The sequence below is a fragment of the Panthera onca genome, chromosome B4 (genome assembly GCF_046562875.1).
Source record: "Panthera onca isolate mPanOnc1 chromosome B4, mPanOnc1 haplotype 2, whole genome shotgun sequence".
Taxonomy (NCBI): domain Eukaryota; kingdom Metazoa; phylum Chordata; class Mammalia; order Carnivora; family Felidae; genus Panthera; species Panthera onca.
In genome coordinates, this window is record NC_138345.1 from 38,244,733 (window position 1) to 38,266,940 (window position 22,208).

The following is a 22,208-nucleotide window of genomic DNA, read 5'->3' on the forward strand; positions in this document are numbered from 1 at the left end:
CCACACCGAGCGGGTGGTGGGACTTGGGCACCACCAAGAGACCCTCCCGCTCAGATCTGGGCCGGAGAGAGGTCTGCAACCCTGGAATGTTTGAGCCGCCTTGGGGCGCTAAACCCGGGGAGGGAGCTCTGGTCGCGGCCACCTTCAGAACCAGGGACAGCGCCCGCTCCTGCCGCAGCCAAGCCCGCGCCGGGTGGGGGCTGCGCGCCGCGGGCTGCAGGGGAGAAATGGGTCTACAGCCATTCGTCCTGCAGCGGCTTTGGAGGAGGCCACTCTAGCTCTTCAGATTGCGCTCTTGCCCCCCTCGCCTTCGGCAGCCCAATAGCTGCCCTTTCTCTACTCTCGAGTTGGCCCAGAGACGCAAAGAGCCCTGCTGGGTTTTGCGTCCCAAGACTGGAGGCTGTGTTCCCTGGCCTCGCAGTGACCCTGCTGTCGTTACAACTGGACTAGTCCGTAGGCTCTAGGCACCTGTAGTCACGAAGGGGATCAGCGTGGGCAGCCCCCTTACCTTCCTGGAGAAACGGTGCGCCGAGGTGGGGGCGGAGTGGGGTATGTGTGTGAAGATCATCCCTTACTCGGTGGCAGGAAAAAGACAGAGAGCAAACTCCCGGGCTCTATTAATAGCCGGGTGTCTGGTGGGGCTGCCGTACATTTCACATATGGTTACCCATATGCAGCGTGAGGCGGGGATGGAGGTGTGGCACGGGGATTGTCCCTCTGTCTTGCTGGAATGCAAAACGATGCAGAGACCCTTCCAATCTTCGGTAAGGTCTTAACTGCAGCTAACCTTTACCCCATAGCAATAGGCAGCAACGCTTTTAAAATCCCAATTCTCTGAGAGATTAGAAGCAGTATGCATCTGGCAATTGTCGATTTCGAAAAACAAACACGCTCAGGGGCTTGAAAGCAGTAGGGCATTCAGCAGCTAACGCTGTCTCCTTGAGTTAGGGCAAAGCCAGCATGCTTATCCCCTCGACACTTCCTCTTCTCCACCCGCAAAGGCGCCTAGCCTCACAGCAGAGAGCTAGCCTTCCCAATCCCCTCACACTCCTCCCTCTGATCGCCCACCCGCGGAAGAGGTTGCTAAAAATAGCTCCGAGTCAAGGCTGCACTTCTGTAAAGTGTTGGACCAGTGGGCACATAGCAGTCCCTGCAGCCAGGTGGCTGGAGTGCTAGAAGCAAGAAATAGCTTTCTCCTGCTCTTCCCTCCCCCCACTTCTGGGTTTCTAAAAAAAAAAAGTTTTCACAGGTCTCTAAGCCCCCGCACCCCAGCTGTTGCACGGGGTCTGGATGCAGACCCCTGTCAGATTCAGCAGTGTGCTGTAGTGGCTGCTGAGCTCCCCACCTTGGCCAGGGTTAAAGGCGTCCAGAGCAGGCAGAGCGGTGCGCGCCAGGCTATTTTTACTTGCTTCCCCCGCGGCTCCACGCTCCCCCCCCCTTCTCAGCAGTTGCACATGCCAGGTCTGCTCAAGGCATCAATGAAAACAGCAGTAGAGGCGGCTGAGCTCCTGCAAAGAATAAAAAAAAAAAACACGTCGCATGCCTGGCACAAAGGTGGGAGGGGGTAAGGAAAGACCCAGCTGGGGCTCCTTGGAGGAGAGGGATTCTGGGGTTCAGTTCTTAGCAACTTCCCTTGAGAAGGGGAGGAATTCAGACTTGGTCAAACGTGCCCAGTGGAGGCATCCAGGCGCGTGACAATCACTTGGTTTTCCTCCAGGAACTTGCTGTTTTTGGAACACACCAGGACTAGAGCAGTAGTTCCAAAAGCGGAGGTATTATGGGTTTGCCTGCATTATGGTGGGAGAGAGAGGCAAGGACACCTGTGTGTGTGTGTGTGTGTGTGTGTGTGTGTGTGTGTGTGTGTGTGTTGGTGGTGGTGGCAGTGGTCCTTGTCGTTAATTCAACGTGTTTATCAAACACGGACTCTGTACTAGAAATAATTAGGTACTCCAGATTGAAAGATGAAGGCAACCAGGCCCCTGCCCGTAAGCAACTCACCGTCTGGTGGTCAGTAGTGCCCAACAATCCAGATAATTCTGTAGCACTTTTCCTACTTTCTGTTGGTGTTGTTTGCAAGCACTTTATCTCTTTTCCTCTTATAATAATCCTGTGAAGTAAGCAAAGGTTAGTATTCATTTCATATCCCCATTTTATAACTGAGGACACTGTGGCTGAGAGATCAAGCAGTTTCTGAAAGTCACCTGGTCAGCTAGGACAGTCTTGGAACACAGACTGTCCTCACTTCTTTTTTTTTTTAAATTTTTGATGTTTATTATTTTTGAGAGAGAGACAGAGAGACAGAGACAGAGACAGAGTGTGAGTAGCGAATGGGAAGAGAGAAAGGGAGACACAGAAAGCGAAGCAGGCTCCAGGCTCTGAGTTTTCAGCACAGAGCCCAACACAGGGCTTGAACTCACTATCTGGAGATCATGACCTGAGCCAAAGTCGAATGCTTAACCAACTGAGCCATCCAGGCACTCCAGATTGCCCTCACTTCTGATTCCCTGCCCTTTGCCCCACACTTGCTACTTCTAAGAAGATGTCATGTGTGAATAGGAGTGGGTTAAAGGAATGGGGAGGATAGAGATACTTTGGAAGGGAGAGATACAATGTTGGGGGTAGGCAAGGATGATGGGAGAAGCTGTTTCTCACAAGGTAAAGACAGGGAAAGACATTTGAATTGTTAGACAGGAAGGAAAAAGTGAAGAATAAAGCTATTTACGTTGTAAGCAAAGCCTCCCTCAATAAGTGAAGTTCAGAGCTAGGGCAGTGGGAACACTAGGGGCACAGGCTTAGTGGGCAGGGTACGTTCTGGGTGGCACTGAGTGCACTCTTTAACTACTTTGGCCTCAGTCCCCTTTAACTTGAGCCGATTTCCCTTATGGTGCAGGGTAGGCAGAGGATATAAGGAAATACTGTGACAGTCCCTGGAACGTAACATACATGAAGCGATATCCGTATCATTTACACTTTGTCCAGCTACTTGATAGGCTTCTCCTCCTCAACTAAACGCATCATCACCTCTGCTCCCCACCTATCATCAGAAACTTTCTGATATGGCCTTCTGAAATGTCTGCAAAGCCTTTAGTCGGACTGTTCCATCCCACTATCCTTTTCGGTTCTCTCCCAGTGCCTGAGGCAGGTCATCTTCACTTTTGCCCTCACTAAGGCAGTAGCCTCTCAACTGTTGGTCTCCTTCTCCAATCCATCCTCATTATCATTGCTCAGTGGGTTTTCAAAAGCACCAAACTGCTCATGCTCACACATCTCTTTAAAATCTTACCATGTTGCCCTACTGAATACAGGATACAAGATAAAGTCCAGTTCCCCTAGCATAGTACACAAAGTCCTTTAATGCCTGTCCTATGCAATTCTCTGTACAGATCACTTTCTGCCCGAATACTTTTGTGCATACTTGTCCCTCTGCCTGGGCTGCTCTTTTCCCTTCTTCTCTGGAAAAAAAAAATCTTCCTTAACCTGCAAGATTCAACTCAAAGGTCATTTCCTCTGGGCAGCCTTCCCAGATCTGCATTGATCCTCCACCCTCTTGGGGAGTGAGTACTCATTCTCCTTCTTCTGTGTTCTTAACACATGTCTCACTTTTCTTATTACAAGATGATTGGCTTTTTATGTCTGTCTCTTCAGAACTTTTCTTTGGTATACCTTGTTCTTAACACTGTGCCCGACACATAGCAGATAATAAATGTTGATAAATTGTTGAATGTGAGCTGATTCATGTGATTATGTACAAGCAAGCTCATGAGCTTTCTGGGTTTTAGCCACTCAGGATATTCTGAAAATTGGGCTTCCTATCTCTCACCTCTCTGCTAATGTTGCGGACCTTTAAAACTCAAAATGACTAAAGATTCTGGGAATCAAGTTGCCGCAGTAACTCAAAGCATGGGTACATTTTGGCTATTCATGTACCTATTCAATATTCTGTAATTACTGACTCTTACTATGGGGTGTTCATCTGAATAGCAGATAAATGGATTAATCACAATGCCCAATTACGAACCATGGGGGGATAATGGACTTTTCTGAGCTGCTCCTTGCTTTACTGATTCTTAGTGAAAGCCTGATGCATTATTTATGGTGATGACTCCCTGATTGGGGTTTTAGCACCTCAGAGGAGAGCCCGAGGGGTGAGAAAAGAGTTTTAGCAAAGGAGTCATTTTGGAGACTGTTTTGTTTTGTTTTTTTAAATGTTCTATTGACTTGCTGACCCAGGGAGTGATAATAATTATGGGTTGGGAAAAATCCTGCAATGGGACAAGGGGGTTAGTGTTATAGAGAGCACAGAGCTGACTTCTGACATGGTGTATGTGGCTAAGGGATCCCTCTCCTCAGGAAGTTCCTTTCAGCTGAAGTGTGTGGTCCCATAGCACAAAAGTCAGGGAACTGAGGAGGAAGAGAAGAAGAGGAGGCAGTATCCAGCCCCACTTCTTTGAGGATGGTCTGTATTCACATCTCCTTCCAAAGAGTGTGAAAGCTAACTTACCATGCCAGCTCTGGAACCAGACTGCTTGGCTTAAAATCCAGCTCTGAACTTAGTAGATGTGTTATGTTGAGTGTAACCTCTCTGGCCTCATCAAATTGTCGTGATAATTAAGTGAATTAATTTGCGCAAAGGGTTTAGAATGTAGTGAGCTCTGGATAGGTGTTTATGCTATTAGCCTGCTAGCTTGTAGGAGTCTTGCTGAAAAAGTGCAAACTGGATGAGCTCTCCCACTTGCTTGCTTCTCCAGCTGAAGTGATCCATAAACCATAATCCACATTGATTTTTCCTCCCTCAGCAAACACCAATTTCAATCCTTAAGCAAGCTCAGGAGCATTAAGAAGATACCCATATCCCACCCCTACCCCCGCCCCGTACTCCCCTCCCCCCAGGGAAATTCGGCTTTTCAGAGAGTCCTAAATTGGCTTTTGGCTGTCAACGAGGGTGAAACACAACACTCTTGTCTCCAATTCAGGAGTGGGTTTCATTTCCTCTTTGCTAACTGAAATGCAAAGTGATTATCACATACCAGTGTGGAACATGCAAACATCTGTAAAAACAGTACTTACACCTTGGAGTCTAGTGTGCCAGCAGGGGAAAAGTCGGCAGCATGACAACATGTGAACTGCCAAGGTAACTGGAAGCCGGATTGTGTTGTGTGAAATGCAGGCGTTATGTGCCATTGTGAACTGACTTGGAAAAAAGCATGGAGAGAACACAAGCAAAAAGTTCTCAAAGGGTCGCTCTGTCCTTGCTTCTGCTGCTGCACACACTTCACCCAGGACACAAAGTTGGCTGCTGGGTCTCTCATTGAAAAGTTTTAGGGGCGCCTGGGTGGTTCAGTCGGTTAAGCACCCGACTTTGGCTCAGGTCATGATCTCATGGTTCATGGGTTCAAGCCCCGTGTCGGGCTCTGTGCTGACAGCTCAGAGCCTGGAGCCTGCTTCAGATTCTGTGTGTGTCTCTCTCTGTCCCTCCCCTGCTCATGCTCTGTCACTCTGTCTCTCTCTCAAAAAAGAAATGAACGTTAAAAAAATTTTTTTAGAAAAGTTTTAGAGAAGGTGATTTCTCCAAACTTATGTATCTCAGAAGGAAGTTCTTCCTTAAGTGGGGCTCAATGTCTTCTAGTGTAATCTGAGTCACCTTTGTTCATATTATTCTAAAAGGAGATAAAAGCTGGCTGGTTGTTTTTGCATTTTGGGCTGTATTAGGGCTGTCTCACCCTCTTTACTGGCTTTTGTTCCAAGGTAGTCCAACCCAGTCTCTGATATTCTGACATTAGCCTTCTCATATGAATAACCAGGAAAGGATTGTTCAAGAAAACTTGCCTTTCCAGTGTTACCCAGCCCATTGGATATTTCACACATCAAATGGCTTTTCTGCTTCACTTGTTATTAGAATTCCCTCAAGCATCACAGCTTTCCCCAGATTTGTAATGGGTGACCCATAAGTAAAGAGTTTTTTTAAAGTGTAATTTTATAAGAGCAAACAGCTTGATGTGCACTTTTTCATAAAGTCATAGAACCTTAGAGCTGGATGGAAACACAAATCATTTAAACTACAAGATGGAAAATCTTGTCCAGTATCACAGAGATCTTGAGTGCTGGTATTGAGACTGGTTTACTCTTAGGTCAAAGCCATTTATATGTTGGCATTTGTACACTGGCATTGGTCCTTTAAACATAGCATCTGATTTATTGTTTTTATATTTTTGTGCTAATTTTGTAGTATGTCCTGATACGTGATATCTGAAACCAGAGTTTCTGTACATAAGATCTAGGAACTGTGAATAATGAGATCTCTTTCCTTTTCACATGACATTTAAAATGCTTTGGCATATATCATCTTGGTCAATGTATACTATTGTGCATTACATACATACACACATGCATTATATAATGTATGCCAGATGTACATACATAACATATATGAGTTACATACTATCCCTATTGTACAGATGAAAAAGCCAAAGCACAGACACACAGACAGTTAGTGTTACTTGCCTAACATCCCACAAATAGTGAGTGGTAGAACTAAGATTCAAACTCTAGTTTTCTAGCCACCAAGACCTGTGCTTTCTCTTCTCCAGCCTACCAGGCTATGAAGGCACCTGAGGGACCAGAGTAGAAACTTAAACTATGAAGAGGAAGAATGGAGATATCAAAAGGAGATGTGAGGAATGGTGGGTTTGGAAGAAATTGAAAACAAGACTTCACCCCCACCTTTCGTTTTCCAGGGTTTCTTTTTCTGCCGCCACTACCACCCTGCAATCCTCACTTTTCACAGTCCTCAATGCGATGCCCTGTGGGTGGCAGGGACCTGATATGACTTGTGGCTGGGACAATCCTCATTCCACACCGCCTACTCCTGTAAGATATCCTTATGCACCAGCCAGGAGTCCTAATTGGTGGGCCAGAGGAGAAGCTCTTGTTTAACAAAGTATGCCTCTTTGGAAGCCAGACCCAAGGCCATTGGATTAAACCTGGACTCTCATCCAGCCTCTTCTGGGGGTGAAATGAATAGCAAAGATTCCAGAACAAGAACTTTGTTTTTTAAATGTATCTTGGTAATTTTATCGCTTATGTTTATTTTCTAGGGCTGCTGTGACAAAGAACCACAAACAGGCTGGCTTAAAACAACAGAGGTGTACTCTCTGGCAGTTCTGGAGGCCACAAGTCTGAGATCCAGATGCTAACAGGGTCAGTTCCTTCTGAAGGCTCTTAGGGGGAGCTTGTTTCTTGATCCTTCCCCAGCTCCTAGCTGTTGCCAGCTATGTTCAATATTCCTTGGCTTGTAGACACATTGCTGCAGTCTCTGCCTTCATCTTCACATAGGTTTCTCCCCTGTGTGTGTGTCTGTATTTCTTCTTCTTAAAAGGACACCAGTCATACTGGACCAGAGCCCACCCTAATCTAGTAAGACCTCATTTGAACTTGATTACATCTGCAAAGAGCTTATTTCCAAGTAAGTCATATTCCTAGGCAACAGGGGTTAGGACTTTTTGGGGGAGGGGGACTTGATTCAGCTTGGTTCAACCCACCACGTCATCTGACACAGTGTCCACATACAGTAGGTCTGAGCTGAAATGGCTGACAAATGACTGAATTAATACATAAAGGCCTCAGAGTAGTTGCAAAGTCGATGAAGGTAGTCTCCCTCCTTCAAGTCTCTTTCCTCCCGCTCACTCAGCGGTCCACTTTGCCCATGGACTTCTCAGTGTCTTTATCAGGCTTTCCTTCCTTGTGTAGTAGCAATAATTAAAACAAGAGCCGCCATCTTAATGTCTGTACTGTGCGTTGGACAGTGTTAAGTACTTTGTAAGCATCACCGTATTTAATTTATACAACAAGATTACAATGCAACTCCTTCTATTTCTATTTTGCAGTTGAAGACATGGGAATCTGCGGTGGTCAGTTGTAGAGCCAGAAAGTAGCTGAGTTGGGGTATTCTCAGACTTGGAATGTGCTCTGCTGTTGACTCAGGCCTCTCTCCTTTTTTTATCCATATCACCAACCTCAAGCTTATTCTCGTCTTTGCCCTACACCAGCTCCCACCCACTGAAGGTTTTGGGAATCTGGGAAGGAAGTGATACACTTCCATGCAGGAGAAAGGGACTATAGCTAATTGGAGCCTGTCAGTAGCAGGCTCCATGTATTAGATCCCCTCATCCTCCCAGGAGATTTGCTTTGTCGTTGCCAGAGGAATTATTTTGGGGGTAGAGTTGTGAGCCCATTACCAGCTTATTTGAGGGGCAATTCTGGAGGGCAGGAGGGATAAGGATTTTCTTGGTGCCTTCCAAACAATTAAATCATGTGGGCCACTGACTTCTCCCCTGAGGCAGTTCTGTGTGACAGGAAGTGTGCAGCCCTTGGGACTGGCACGCCTGGGGTCGGATCTCAGCTTATCAGCCTGCTGCGCAAGTTACCATCATCATCTGTGCCTTGGCCCATCATCTATGATATGGTAATAGCACTTTATCCCATTGAGTTATTATGAGGATTAAATGGGTTATTTCACGAAAAACATACGTCTGGCACATGGTAAATGCTCAAGAAAGATTAGCTGTTATTTGTAATCTGGGCTTATCTAGTGCCATCCCAAAGGGGGAGTGGATGAATAAAGGGTCTTTACCACCGATGTCAGGGAACCAGTTTCAGTAGAGCTGGATGGAGCACAGTGGCCAGGGGAGGGCGTCTTTGATTCAGATCATACAATCATTGAATCACCAATTCATTTTCAGGTCAGCCTGCCAGAGCCATGAAGACAACTGAAAACAAGGCTCTTTAGCAGCCCCCTCCCAGGGGCCACTAGTCCTCAAGTGAAGTGCTTCAGTTACAGGAGGGACCCACAGGCTGGCTTACCCCACTCCAAGCTCTAGGAAGCAGGTGTTTGGCAACATCTTAAGAATGAAATGGAAACCTCACTCGGTCCCTAACAATGTGAGAGAAATGGGGGATGGGAGAGTCTCAATCATGCTTGATTGCAGACCTTTTGAGGGAAGGCCCATTATCACAGACTTCTCTGTGCCCTTCACAAGCCTTGCGGCTAAGAAGAGAGAAACTCCTACCTGTTGGCTACTGGGTGGATTGATAACTCCCCCCGCCCCGTTCCCACCGAGAGAAACTGAGGCACAGGCAAAAGGAAGAGGGAGGATGGAGATATTTCCCAGTCTCATGTGGCAAATTGGATGTTTAATTACTGAGTTAAACTCCCTGTCCTCTTAGCCATAAATCTAGCAGAATATATCACTGTGTGTGAGGCCTCACCCGAGGGAGGTACAGCTAAGACCCAACTAGGCTAATGCCACTATAAAGGGAAGGCTATTAGCAAATTCATCAATTAGGCCCCCATTTGTAGCTCAGTTGTGAAAGGTAATCTCTTGTTAGCTGAAGTAAAGAACAGTGGTGGCCTTTCTGGAAAATGGAAGACTGTAATTCCCACAGAAGCCTTCAATTCAAGGACTTCATCTCTCTCTGACAAGCAGCTATGACAGCCCTTCTCTAAGGAGGCTCAATCAGACAGTCCCACAAAAATGATTACAGCCCATCATGAGTGTAAACAGGATCCTAATTAAGGAATGTCTATATTTACGTGCATTTGGTCGACTCTTGCCTCCAGGTACATAGTAGGACAGTGATGAATATTTCTTAAATGAATAAAGGAAGTCAACCTGTATATCATACATATGCCAAAGATTCTGTTAGAATCTTTTCCTACTCTCCCTTCTCCAGAATAAAAGCTATTGTCCCATGGAGGCACAGGAGAACATTTTGGTCTTCATCCCTTTGGGATTCTAAAACCCATTTTACAGGTTAGCCATGAGGATTAAATTTGATCATGGAATAAGACATAAAGAAGAATCTCTACAAACGTTTTATTCTTTTTCCTTCTGTTGTAACTGCTTATTAGGCCAGTGTTTTTTGTTTGTTTGTTTGTTTTTGTTTTTTTTTTTAGGGGAAAACCTGTAGTTCAAAGTCACTTCTAATGTTCCATTTGAGTAGACATAAATGACCTAATCCAGACTGTAGGGTGTGTGGGTGTGTTTATGTGCAGGGATGTTTATGTACACCTAAGTTTGTGGGTCCCTGATGCAGAAGTACATCCTTGTACGCTTATGCACTTATCCTACGTGGTTTGCAGTTTGTAGTAGGAGATATATAAGGGACACATTTAATCACTAGCCTGGAGCTTCCGAGCTCAAGCCAGTGTCTGATGAGTCAACACGGAGAAGCGTGTCCTATGGGGGACCCATGTTGGGGTGAGGTTGAGTGTGGGAATCTGAGGGAGAGTCTTGTAGAGACAGACCTGAATTTCAGGGTCATGAAGATTAGGCAGTGCCGACTTTGCAGCTGATGCACGACATTTATTACGCAACTCGGACACTGTGGTTTTCCTCTGGGCTGGGCTCTGAGTCACCTTCTTCTCTACCTACCCATTCTGTCCAGGTCATCTTATCCCCTCTCTTAGCTTTATTACTAGTTTATGTGTTGATGATTCCCAGACTCCAAGCTGTAGCCCAGATCTGTCCTCTGAGCTTGGACACACATAGCTAACTCCCTATGGGACACCCCCACTCAGATGTCTTGCTGGCTCCCTTGCGAGATAGCATTTCTTCCCACCAACCTGCCTCTCCTCTGCTGACCCTCACCCTGCTTAGTAAGAATCTACCAGTCACAAGCCCTGACTCTCCTATCTCCTTTCTTCATGGTGAGTGATGATTCTACATCCTGCAAGTTTGTTTCTTTGTCCTGAACCTGTCCTCCCCTTCCTGGCCCCACTTTTGTAATCCTGGTTCATGGCCCACTCTCGTTCCCCATCTCTTGCCTGATCTCCACAGTAACCTTCTGGACACTGTCCACACATCCTCCCTTCCTTGCTTAGATTTGTTCTCATAGAAGCATGAATGCATGTTCTGAAATGGAAATCTGATACTTCTCACCTCCTTAATCCCCTTCAGTGACTTTTCCATTTTCATTAGGAGAAAGGTCTCCTGCTTACCATAGCTCATAAGGCTCTGCTCGGTCATGCCCTAAGCACTTTTCCACCTTCCTTTCCTTAATTTCTTAGAAGTCTTTTGCTCCTATGCCAGCTATACTCAACTGCTTTCCTCCCTTTACTTCCTGGCAACCTACTACTCTCCCTTTAGATCTCTGCTTAGATGTCACCTCTTCTGGAAGCCTTCCCTGACACTACCCCCTTATCCAAGTCTGACTTTGTTCTCCCACCCATGTGATTCCATAGTACCTGTGCATCCTCTGTCATGGCACACATCACACTGTACTTGCTGATTTCCTTGTCTATAAGTCCACCATAAGTTTTGTGAGAGTAGGGGCTGTTCACAATTGAACAGCACCTACCACAGTGCTTAGTACCTATTAGAGGTTTAAAATCATTTGCTCAATGATCATTGCTACATGTACCTTTCCTGTACAGAAAATGTTCTACGGATGCTAGTGTTTAAACGGATATCTATCCATTCTCTCCCTTCCTAATGCAACTATGGTCAGTTACTTAGGATTCCACTATAGAAAGAAATCCTCCTGACCTGAAGCCAGGCTGTAGTTAAGCTGACACAGTTAGATGTTCACTGCTGATGGACAAAGCCAGAATTGCAAGGAGAAAGTTTATACTCAAGGAAAACTCGGTAAGGGGAGATTTTTGGATAAACAAGGGTCTAAGTTTAATGCCCTCCTGAACAGGTAAGGCGTAAGCCCCAGAAAGGGTAGGGGTCAGGGTTTTGCCTGAGAAATTGGGAACTACTGCACTTTAGCAGTGACAAGATGCAGCATAGAGACTATGGAGGCTCCCCTGAAAAACCTTGCTTGAGGCAGAGGAGTTCGGGGATTTGGATCAAACAATATATTTGTTCCCAACATCACTGACTGATGTGAGCAGGAGACTGAGTAGGGGATGTCCCAAGACAAGGGATCTGAACTGCCCTGAGGCTCTGGCTCCTAACTGCAGGCACTCCTAACTGACTTGGTCCCCAGCTGCTCTGCAGAGTGGACACAATTCCTGCCTAAAGCTTTGCAGAGGCTCCTTTATTCACCATTATCTTGGTCCATCACTGCTACTCACTCCTCTGTTTAAAGGTTAAAAATAAGATGCTCCATTTTCCAAGATGTGAAAAAAACTAAACCACTGGCTTGGGCTTCCAGTACTGCAGGGTCCTAGGATTTTGTCTACCAGGCCAGATCTGGTGGCTTTTCTTGGAGGCTTCACGGAAGCTCTGCCAAGCCCGTGCCCACCTCTTTTTCTTCTTCCAGCTCTGCTTCAGCATCAAATATCCACAGTCTTAGAGCTCTTGAGATCCATGCCCTCACCTCTGGAGTGTACCCCGTATGATCTAGTCAAGACAGTCAGGCTCTGTCCTAAGCACTAAGGAGGAAATGCCTCAACTTTTGCTTATTCATTCCAGTTCCTCAAGCCCTTGGCTGATACTAGGTAGTGTAGAAGGAGTTAAAAGCCAACAGACAGAACCCATGGTTCTGACTCTGTTGCCATCTGCCTTCCATAACTCTCAGCGACCAAATGAAAAATGGATGAGTTGATCCTAATCTACCCTACTTGATAGGGATGCCCCTGAACTAAATGAGACAATGGGCATAAGGCCATTTGGGAAAGGGAGGAGGTATTGTGCAAGTCTTAAACTTTGTTGTGATTCACTTGCTATCTCAAGTGCCTTCCAGTGCAGCATTATGCCAATTTCCCCTTATTGAGTTGTCAGTGGAGTTGGAGACAAGCTCATCGCCATCCTCCACATGGCTTCCCCTTCCAGACATGCCCACGTGTGCTAAATTCGTGCTGTTCAAAATGGGAGATGTTTTCCCCCTCGGTGGCAAATGGCATAGAAAGTGGAGGTTTGGGGAAAAGCAAAAAGATGCTGTCAATCTGGGCTTTGGCTTGGTGAGAAGCAGACCTCTTTTAGGGTCCTGACTTGAACAAAGCATATAAGGGTAGGCTGTTTGCAGGCAGCTGTTTATCTGGGGAAAAGTGAATCTTCCCCCAGAAACCACTGCCTTCATTTTTGCTCTCCACCTGCTGGCTCAGTCTCTTCCATTCTCTCTCACTTCCCAGGCATGGGCTTCTAGGCTTCGAAGAGCAATGGCTCTTTCTTTTTCAGGCAGGAGAGACTGTGAAGGGATTACCATTCAGGTGGTAGGGGTAGACAGCCACAGATTCTTGGTTCTGGACTCTGGGGGCCTGGATGTTGGAGAGAATCCAGACTTGGGCGGCAGATCCTTTAATATCCACTTGACTAGGCAACTGATGGATAACCTTACTTTGTGCCATGGGTCTAGCCTATTCTGATGTGTACAGGGCTAAAGGAAAAGAAAGAGAAGGGGCACCTGGTGGCTCAGTCAGTTAAGCGTCTGACTCTTGTTTTTGACTCAGGTCATGATCTTACGGTTCATGAGTTCAAGCCCTGTGTCGAGCCCCATGTCAGATTTTATGCGGCTGTTGGTGTGGAGCCTACTTGGGGTTCTCTCTCTCCCTCTTTTTCTGCCCCTCCCTCACTCTCACTTGCTCTCTCTCTCTCTCTTTCTCTCTCTCAAAATAAATAAATAAACTTAAAAAGGGGAATTATTTGAGCTTCAAATTTCTTAAAGCCATACTTATTTGTCTTCCCCAGTGTGTGGTGCTGGACCATCATTTCTAAAGTGTTGGGATCTGGCTTATGTCCCAGATCAGGCCCAAACTAGGATGCTACACTCCTTTAGGTACTATGGCTGGTGCCAAAAGCTGAGCTTCATACTGGAGGCCTGGGGGAGCGATAATCCTATTTTACCCTTCTCTGACATGATCTTACTACCAACGTTGGAGACCCCTTTGTTATCCAGTATTTTTATGGACTCTCATCACACATGACAAATCAATAACATTGGACACTGTTGGTTATTGTATTTTTCTTGATAGCTTCTCCTTTTTGGTGTCCTAAGCCCTACTTTCTCCTGCCTCTCCCACATCTCTGACTGTTCTATCTCAATCTTTCATGTGGATTCTTCTTCCTATTCACCTCTTAGTGAGGCTGTCCCCAGATTACTGTCCCTGGATGATGTCATCCTCTTCTACATCTTGTGACATCCAGACCTGGCTGGATTTCCCTTTCTCAATATTCTGTAGGCACTTCAAATTCAACATGACCCAAACTGAGCTCCTTATCTTTCCTCTGAATGTGCTCATCTCTGTCTCCGTTTGTATGCCTGTCTCCATGACGGGCATTGCCATTCTCTCCATCGTTCTATCCAGAAATTAGGAATCATACTAGAGTCTTCTCTTATTCTCACCTCCCCTATTCCGATCCCAGGTAATACATAACAAAATCCTTTTAATTTTACTTCCTTAATCCTATTTTGTTAACATCTCCTTTTCCTTAGCCCACTGACTTAGATCAGACACTAATTATCTCTTGTCTGGGCCCAGCTTCTGCTCTTGCTCCTTTCCAGTCCATTGGCTACACTGAAACACAATGCCCAGACACAGAAGAACTCAATGAATGTTAGTTGAATGAATGAATGAGTGAATGAGTTATAGGTAGAGATTGCCTGCTCAGAGGAACAATGCAAGGTGATTGTTCTGCAGCTGGTAGGCATTGTGAGTTAACATCAGGGATCACCATTCTTTATCTCATTTGGCCTTGGTGGTGATACTTGGATGTTAAATAATATTAGAATGAGGTCCAAGGGATTCAGGAAACCTGGCGATAGTCCAGGCTCTGCAATTTGCTTGCTATGGGACAGGTCTTTTCTGATGCTGTCTTTGACCCTGAGAGTACTGCAAAACAAAGAATCAGGGAGTTTGAGGTTCTCGGTTGCTTTTCATTTACCATGCAAGCATCATCCTTTGGGAGGAAGAAGAACAAATATTATGATAGAGAGTGAACCTGGATAGGTGGTTGAAGCCATATGGAGGTATTCTGGGAGTTCCTTACGTGAAGCATTGTTCAACATCCCCAGAATCACTCAATTCTTTCAGAAAGCTCTAATGTGGGCTTCTATGTCCTCTTTCTTTTTCTTTCTTTTATGACAGGATGGGCTTGATCTTGGGGATTCTGGAAGTCTTTTTTGCAGAGCTCTTACTCTTAAACCAAATCTAGTTTGTGCCTATTTAACAGATAATTCCTATTTAAGTTTCCCTTGTATTTCAGCTTGAGCAGGGATTTTACATTTAGGTTGAGTAGCTGGCTGATGACCCCAGTAAGTCCCTTAGGCTATTTGGGTCTGGTTAATAACACCTTACCTGAATCCAGGGGACAGGGATACATCTCTCATTGAGGTCCCTTTCTGGCTTCCACCTGTTAATTCTACTTTTCCAATTGCAGATTTCAGTGAATATAATTGTGCTCTATACTTGTACATACTATCTTCTCTTACCATGGTAAACTCCCTGTGATATCTTCTATGCTTTGTTGTACCTGGATATTTTTGGAGAGCTGGCTACTTGCCTCTTCCAGGCTACTTTCTTCATCAGTGTCAGGGAAGTGCACAGCGTCAGTGCTGTTCAAGGATTCTGGAGATGAAAACCAGTATATGACTAAATAGAGCACCAAAAGTTACTGGTCTCAGGAAAACATTTAGTAGCAACTATTTTAATTCAGTCATTGCTTCAGCAGATTCCTTCCCTACAGTATATTATTTTGCAGTAGTTCATTCTGTCCGATTTTAGATAATGAGCAATTACAATTATATCAGGTATTGCTCTAGTGGTTTCCTCCAAGGAGCCTAAGGCAACTTAGCACATCTTAGAATTCTTTTCCAGGCCCTACCTCTTGAAGGATAAGGAGGAACAAGGTGGATGAAGAGGGCAGGAGTGAGAGTGACTGTCTTTCAGAGAGGGAGGCTCTCAGGAGAGATGCTTCATCAAGGTCAGAGAGTTGGCTTCAGGGCCAGAGCCAGGGCCTAGGCACTGCTGGTCCTATATATCAGGCTACTGTGCTTATTTTCAAGTTTCTGCTAAATTCATCCTGTTTTTTCTGCTTCCTCCAAGGTGGTCTCTTATCCCTTACAGAAAGCCAAAGAGTTCAGTTTTCTCCAAGCTTGGTGCCTAATGAGCTCACTGACAGAGCCTTGGCTAGGTCTCAAACCAGGATCTTCTGGCTCACCTTGCCAGGAATGCCAGTGACCAGATTGATGTTGATGTGCGACTAGCATTTCAGGATGTGGACCAAATCTATTAGCTCCTTCACTGGGGCTCACCAATATGAGTTGGGTTAGGGGTCACCTTACCTCAAGGTGGGGGTGTAGACAAAAATATCTGTAGGCCCTTTTCAAAGTGTGCTGGTGTCTTACATTTGTTCCTCCAGTTTTCTCTCCATCCTTCTCCATCCTTCTCTGTGCCCTGGAAGACTGAGCTATAATGGACTACATCAATAGGCTCCCTTTCCCAGCCCCTCCAAGCTTCTGGCTGGTTGAGTTCCACCAGTGGGGAGCATCAGCAGACTAAAGTAGGGAGAGAAGTGAAGTCAGAGTAATTATTCCTCCAGTTCCTTCCCTATGGGGTCACAGTTGACTCTTCCCCAGAACTGAAGTTTTCATGTAGTCCTTTCCATATAACCCTCACCATCTCTGGGTTCCAGTAACTTCTCTCCTCTTTCCTCATCATACAGCTCCTGTGTTACGAGTCCTGAGGTACTCCCACTTTAGCTTCCATTGAAATACTTTTACTAACAGAAATATTTGATGGCATTCACTGAGTATTTACTATACTCCAAGCACCTTTCAAAGCTCTTTATATAGACTGTCAAATTTAATTTTTAAACAATCTTTGGAGTAGATACTAATAATGCCCTCAATTTACAAAGGAAGGAACTGAGATACAGACAAATTTAGTGAATTTGCCAGTGTCTAGTAACCGATGGACCCTGATTCCAAACATAAACAGTCATACACCAGAACCCAAATTCCCACTGGTTACCAATGTGATCGCTGGACCAACCAAATCAGCACCATCAGGGAACTTATTAAAAATGCAATTCTCAGCCTTGCCTGAGACATTCTGAATCAGAGACTCTAGAGATGGATGTTGCAATCTAGTCTTCAGGTGATTCTGATGCCCACTCAAGTTTGAGAACCATTGCTCTACACTGAACATGGAACATGAATCTAAACACTCACCACTCTCTTTGAGTGAAATTCACTCTCCCTGTACCTTCTGGACTTGTGTGGCTGAATTAGCATGGCTGACTCCATTCTCTAACCTATTCTAGGCTGTCTTAAATACCATGCATTGCCCTTGGCTTTGGCAGTTTCTATCTTCTGTATTTTGGTTATTCTGATCAGCAGAAGCTCAGGTTCCCCTCATGGTTTGTTTCTCAGGGCTGTGTATCTATTTGCCCCAGCCTTTTTCTTTCACTGACCTTCTTCTTTTTGCAGACCTCAGCTCCCCAATTGGGAACACAATGGTGATAAATAATGGGAAGACATGAGACAAACTGCTCACGGTTTTTTTCATTTGGTCTCATAGAGGCCAGCATTTAAAAATAAAAATATTTCTGGGACACCTGGGTGGCTCAGTCAATGAAGTGTCTCTTAATTTCAGCTCAGACCGTGATCTCCTAGTTCATGAGATTGAGCCCTATATTGGGCTCTCTGCTGGCAGCACAGAGCCTGCTTGGGATATTATCTCTCTTCCTTTCTCTCTGCCCTTCTGCCCTCAAAATAAATAAATAAATAAACATCTTTTAAAAAATCAAGATATTTCTGATCAAAAGATGACATTATGGGATACCAGCCACCTCTTATAGAAGGTGCCCATCCTCTACCTGCTATAGCTCTCTGCTTACCCATGGTGGGTGTCATCACCTATATTCATGCACTCCACTGGTTCACATCACCAGTTTGGTCCCTGTGGACATGCTTTTTTGATTCTTGGGCCCCATGGTATTGAATCTAGTCCCTTTTCTTTCTGTAGTTGGGAATCCAAGGCCAGAGAGGGTAGAGGCTAACTCAAGGATGCACAGTGAATTAGTGGCAAGATGAGACTAGAAATAAGATATGTTGGATACAAGTATGACTTTGAATGGAAAATACTTTGGGCAGGGGCTGTCATTACTCATCCTACAGCTCAGGATCTTGACCTGGAGCAACACTGCTTCTCATAACTTTGTTAAAATTTGGGAGGCAGCTTCCTCTAGGCTTGATTCCATGTTCTGCCAATTTCTAACACAATGACCTTGAACTTACTTGTTTTCTCTGGGCCTCATTTTCCTTTCTGTAAAATAAGAATCATATATTCTTTCTTCAAAAGATTGTTGTAAGGTCAAGTGAAATGATAGTGAAAGTGCTCTTACCATAGTGCCTGGCTAACAAGTGGTAGCTGTTGTTTGTGGTGGTCAGTGTTGGTCAGGATTGCTACATGCTCACCTGTTTTGGGTGGATTCAGAAAAGTAGGCCTGGTTTGCATGTCACAGTTAGGCCCCAAGGGAGATGAGGCCACATGTGGGCCCCATTCATCAGGAAAGATTCCTGGGGAATGGAAGGGGAAACTGGACCCAGAAATAACTGCCTACAGCCAATTCTGAAAGCATGGAGGCCTTGAGTTCTGTCATTTGTTGGCATCAGGGACCTGGCAGAAGCCGCTTAAACTCTTTGAGCCTCAGTCTTCTCTGCTGGACCATTTGCCCATCCATCCATCCATCCATCCATCCATTTAATTAGTCACTTCTTCAATCAGCATTTGCTGAGAATGTACTATGTGCCAACCCCATGTCATGCATTATGATAAGTCCTGGGGATGCAACCCAGTAAGAAACCATCCTTGTTTTTGAGGAGCTTATGCTTTAGTAGGGGAGTCAGACAGGATACCAGCCATTACAGGGGATTTGTAAAGACTGAAGGAGGGGTGCCAAGGGAACCTCTATAGAAGAGAGACACTGGGTGAAAAGGACAAGACTTGTAATTTAAAATAAGACTTCACCATTTGCTAAGAACTGCAATGCAAGAAGAAAGGCAAAGGCATGCCCCCAAAAGGCCGCATGCTTCAGTGCCTTCCATTCCTTAACATTTCTTTTTTTAAATGTTTATTTATTTATTTTAAGGGAGAGAGAAAGAGAGAGAGAGAGAGAGAGAGAGAGATACAGAGAGAGAACACCAGCATGGGAGGGGCATAGAGGGGGGTGGAGAGAAAATCCCAAGCAGACTCCAAGCTGTTAGCACAGAGCTCAATGCTAGGCATGATCCCATGAACTGTGAGATCATGACCTGAGCTGAAACCAAGAGTTGGACGCTGAACTGACTGAGCCACCCAGGCATCCCCATTCCTTAATATTTCTTAGTACGTCAAAACCATAAGCTTTCTTTTATACAGACATGAAGCCTAAGCTTTCCTCTGTCAACTGTCTTGTGGTTGCACAGGAGACAAATTTCATGACACTCACCTGGGGAATAAATCCCATGATTCTTTTTTATTTTTTAAAGTTTGTTTATTTATTTATTTATTTTGAGAGAGAGAGAGTCTGTGAGTGGGGGAGGGGCAAGAGAGAGAGGGAGAGAGAGAATCCCAAGCAGGCTTCATGCTGTCAGCACAGAGCTCCACTAGGGGGCTTGATCTCACCAACACTGAGATCATGACCTGAGCCAATATCAAGAGTTGGTCGCTCAATCAACTGAGCCACCCACGTGCCCCAGCAATCCCATTGTTCTTAATAAGAGATCTTGGGACCCTCCGATTAGTAACTTTGAAAAACTGTCCTTAGAAAGGATTCTTGCAAAGCATTAAGGACGTATCATTCTGTTGAGAATTACCTTTCTCTAACAGTCAGATTGAATGTTCTGTGACTGATTCCTTCCGGAGGGGGTTTAAAATGGCAGGGAAGAAGGTAGGGAGACTTGCTGTAGGAATGACATCTGAGTCTCCTTGAAGACTAATTGGAGTTGTCCAGATGTGGGTTGGACAAGTATGTGGCAGTTGATAGTGAGGAGCTGGTGATTCTAGAGAGAGGAATAGCAGGTACCAAGGCCAAGGGACCTGGGCACAATGCATCAGGGGACACAGAGAAGGGCAGTGGGACTGGGGCAGCATTTGAAGATGAACCTGAGGAGTAGATGGGGCTCAGATCATGGCAGAGAGTAGAGTAGTGTAAAGTTTGGTAATAAATTTAGACTTTACCTGTGAGGACTTTGGTAGCTCAGCTTCTGCTTAGGCCTCATGGACAAAGGGTTTGCTAATAGCTAACCCAGTTTTCCTGGGCTCTGGAGTGTTCAGCATCCTTTGAAGTAAAGCAGGGCAGAGCAGGACATTCATAAGGGGGAGAATCTGAGAGCCAGCACAGTGTGGGGCCAGAGTCAAGCACAGACAGGTGGCAAAATGTGCATTGGGAGCTCTGTGAGTTAGAGCTGCCTGGTGTGGGGTGAGAGTGGGCCTCCAGGACTGACTTCCATCTGCTCCATCATGGCTGTTCAGCCCTTTTCTTTTCATAGCTCCCCCAGACACCTTGTCAAGAGAATCATTCATTCATGCCTTCAACAAATATTTGTTGAACACTCAGTGCCAGGCACAGTTCTATAAACTGGGATTACAGTAGTGCCTGATGGTAGCTACTGTAGCTCTTGTTGTGTGGGTAAGACAGACATAAACAAATATATGACCTATTATTAGGTAACAATACAAGTTCTGAAGAAAAATAAAGCAGGTAAGGGAATAGAATGTGATGGAAGGGGGTGTTTGCAGAAAGAGTAGCCTGGAGAGACCACTCTCCGCAAAGGTGAGATTTGAATAAAAACCTGAATTAGGTGAAAGAGGGAACAATTCAAATATATGGGGGAAGCAATTGGCACAAAGTTCCTAGGTGGAGCAAGTTTTGGATGCACAAGCAGTAGAATGAAGTCCAGACTGTCAGAGACTGAATAGCAGGAAGGGCTTTGAGAGGCTGCAGGGCCTTATAGGTATGAAGGAGGGTATGAAGTCTGGGGACAAAGTTTAGAACCTAGAACACTGAGGGGATGGCAGTTCGACTCTGTGCCTTCCTTCTTCTCCTTTAGCACATGGCCTCCTTTTGCTTCTAGATATTACATTTCTCAGGCTCCAGGACCCATAGGTATTCCTTGGGCAAATGGTCTTTGGGTCTTACCTTTTTCTTCTTTCATATCATTATTTCTTTTTCCTGCTTCAACTCTATTAGTAATGAAGGTGATATTTTGTTTTGCTCTCTCAATTTTTTCTTGTTCTTTTTTTCAAGTTGAAGTATAGTTGACACACAATGTCACATTATTTTCAGGTGTACAACATAGTAATTCAACTAGTCTATACATCATACTATGTTCACAAACGTAGTTACCATGGCATCATGCACTATTACAATACTATTGACTATATTCCTTTCTCTGTACCATTCATCCTTATGACTTATTCATTCCATAATTGGAAGCCTCTACTTCCCATGACCCTTCACCCATTTTGTCTATTCCCCCACCCTTCTTCCCTCTGGTAACTATCAGTTTGTTCTCTGTGTTTATGGATATGTTTCTATTTTTTTCCATATTTGTTCATTTATTTTTTATTCCACATATAAGTGAAATCATATAGTATTTATCTTTCTCTGTCTGACTTAATTTATGTAAGATAATGCCCTCTAGGTCCATTCATGTTGTCTCAAATGGCAAGATACCATTCTTTTTTATGGTTGAACAATATTCCATTGTATACCACATCTTCTTTATCCATCCTTGCATCTAGGCATGGACACTTGGGTTGCTTCCATAATTTGGCTATTGTAAATAATGCTGCAATAAACATAGGGGTGCACACAATTTTTCACATAGTGTTTTTGGTTTCTTTGGGTAAATACTCAGTAGTGGAATTGCTAGATCTTTTGGTATTTCTATTTTTAATTTTTTGAGGAGCTTCCATGATGTTTTCCACAGTATTTGGTCCAATTTACATCCCCACTAATAGCACATGAGGGTTATCTTTTCTGCACACTTCTCTTCAACATTTATTTCTTGCCTTTGATATTAGCCATTCTAACAAGTGTAAGGTGGTACCTCATTTGGTTTTAATTTGCATTTCCCTGATGATTAATGAGGCTGAACATCTCTTCATATGTCTATTGACCATCTATACACCTTCTTTGGAAAAATGTCTATTCAGGTTCTCTGCCCATTTTTATTTTATTTTTTTTATTTTTTTATTTATTTATTTTTTTTAATTTTTTTTATTTTTTATTTTTTATTTTTTTATTTTTTTTTTTTTTATTTTTTAATATATGAAATTT

General features: G+C 44.6%; 1 protein-coding gene and 1 long non-coding RNA gene across 2 annotated transcripts in view; one reads left to right on the forward strand and one right to left on the reverse strand.

Annotated features, from left to right (window-relative positions):
- Positions 1-22,208, forward strand: part of PRMT8 (protein arginine methyltransferase 8) — a 100,539-nt gene that overhangs the window by 3,695 nt on the left and 74,636 nt on the right. The window lies entirely within an intron of this gene.
- LOC132694873 (uncharacterized) lies at positions 1,217-20,536 on the reverse strand. Its single transcript, XR_009617506.3, has 3 exons — positions 20,105-20,536; positions 1,999-2,107; positions 1,217-1,508 (listed from the first exon to the last, which is right to left on the reverse strand). It is a non-coding gene; the product is annotated as an uncharacterized LOC132694873 (long non-coding RNA).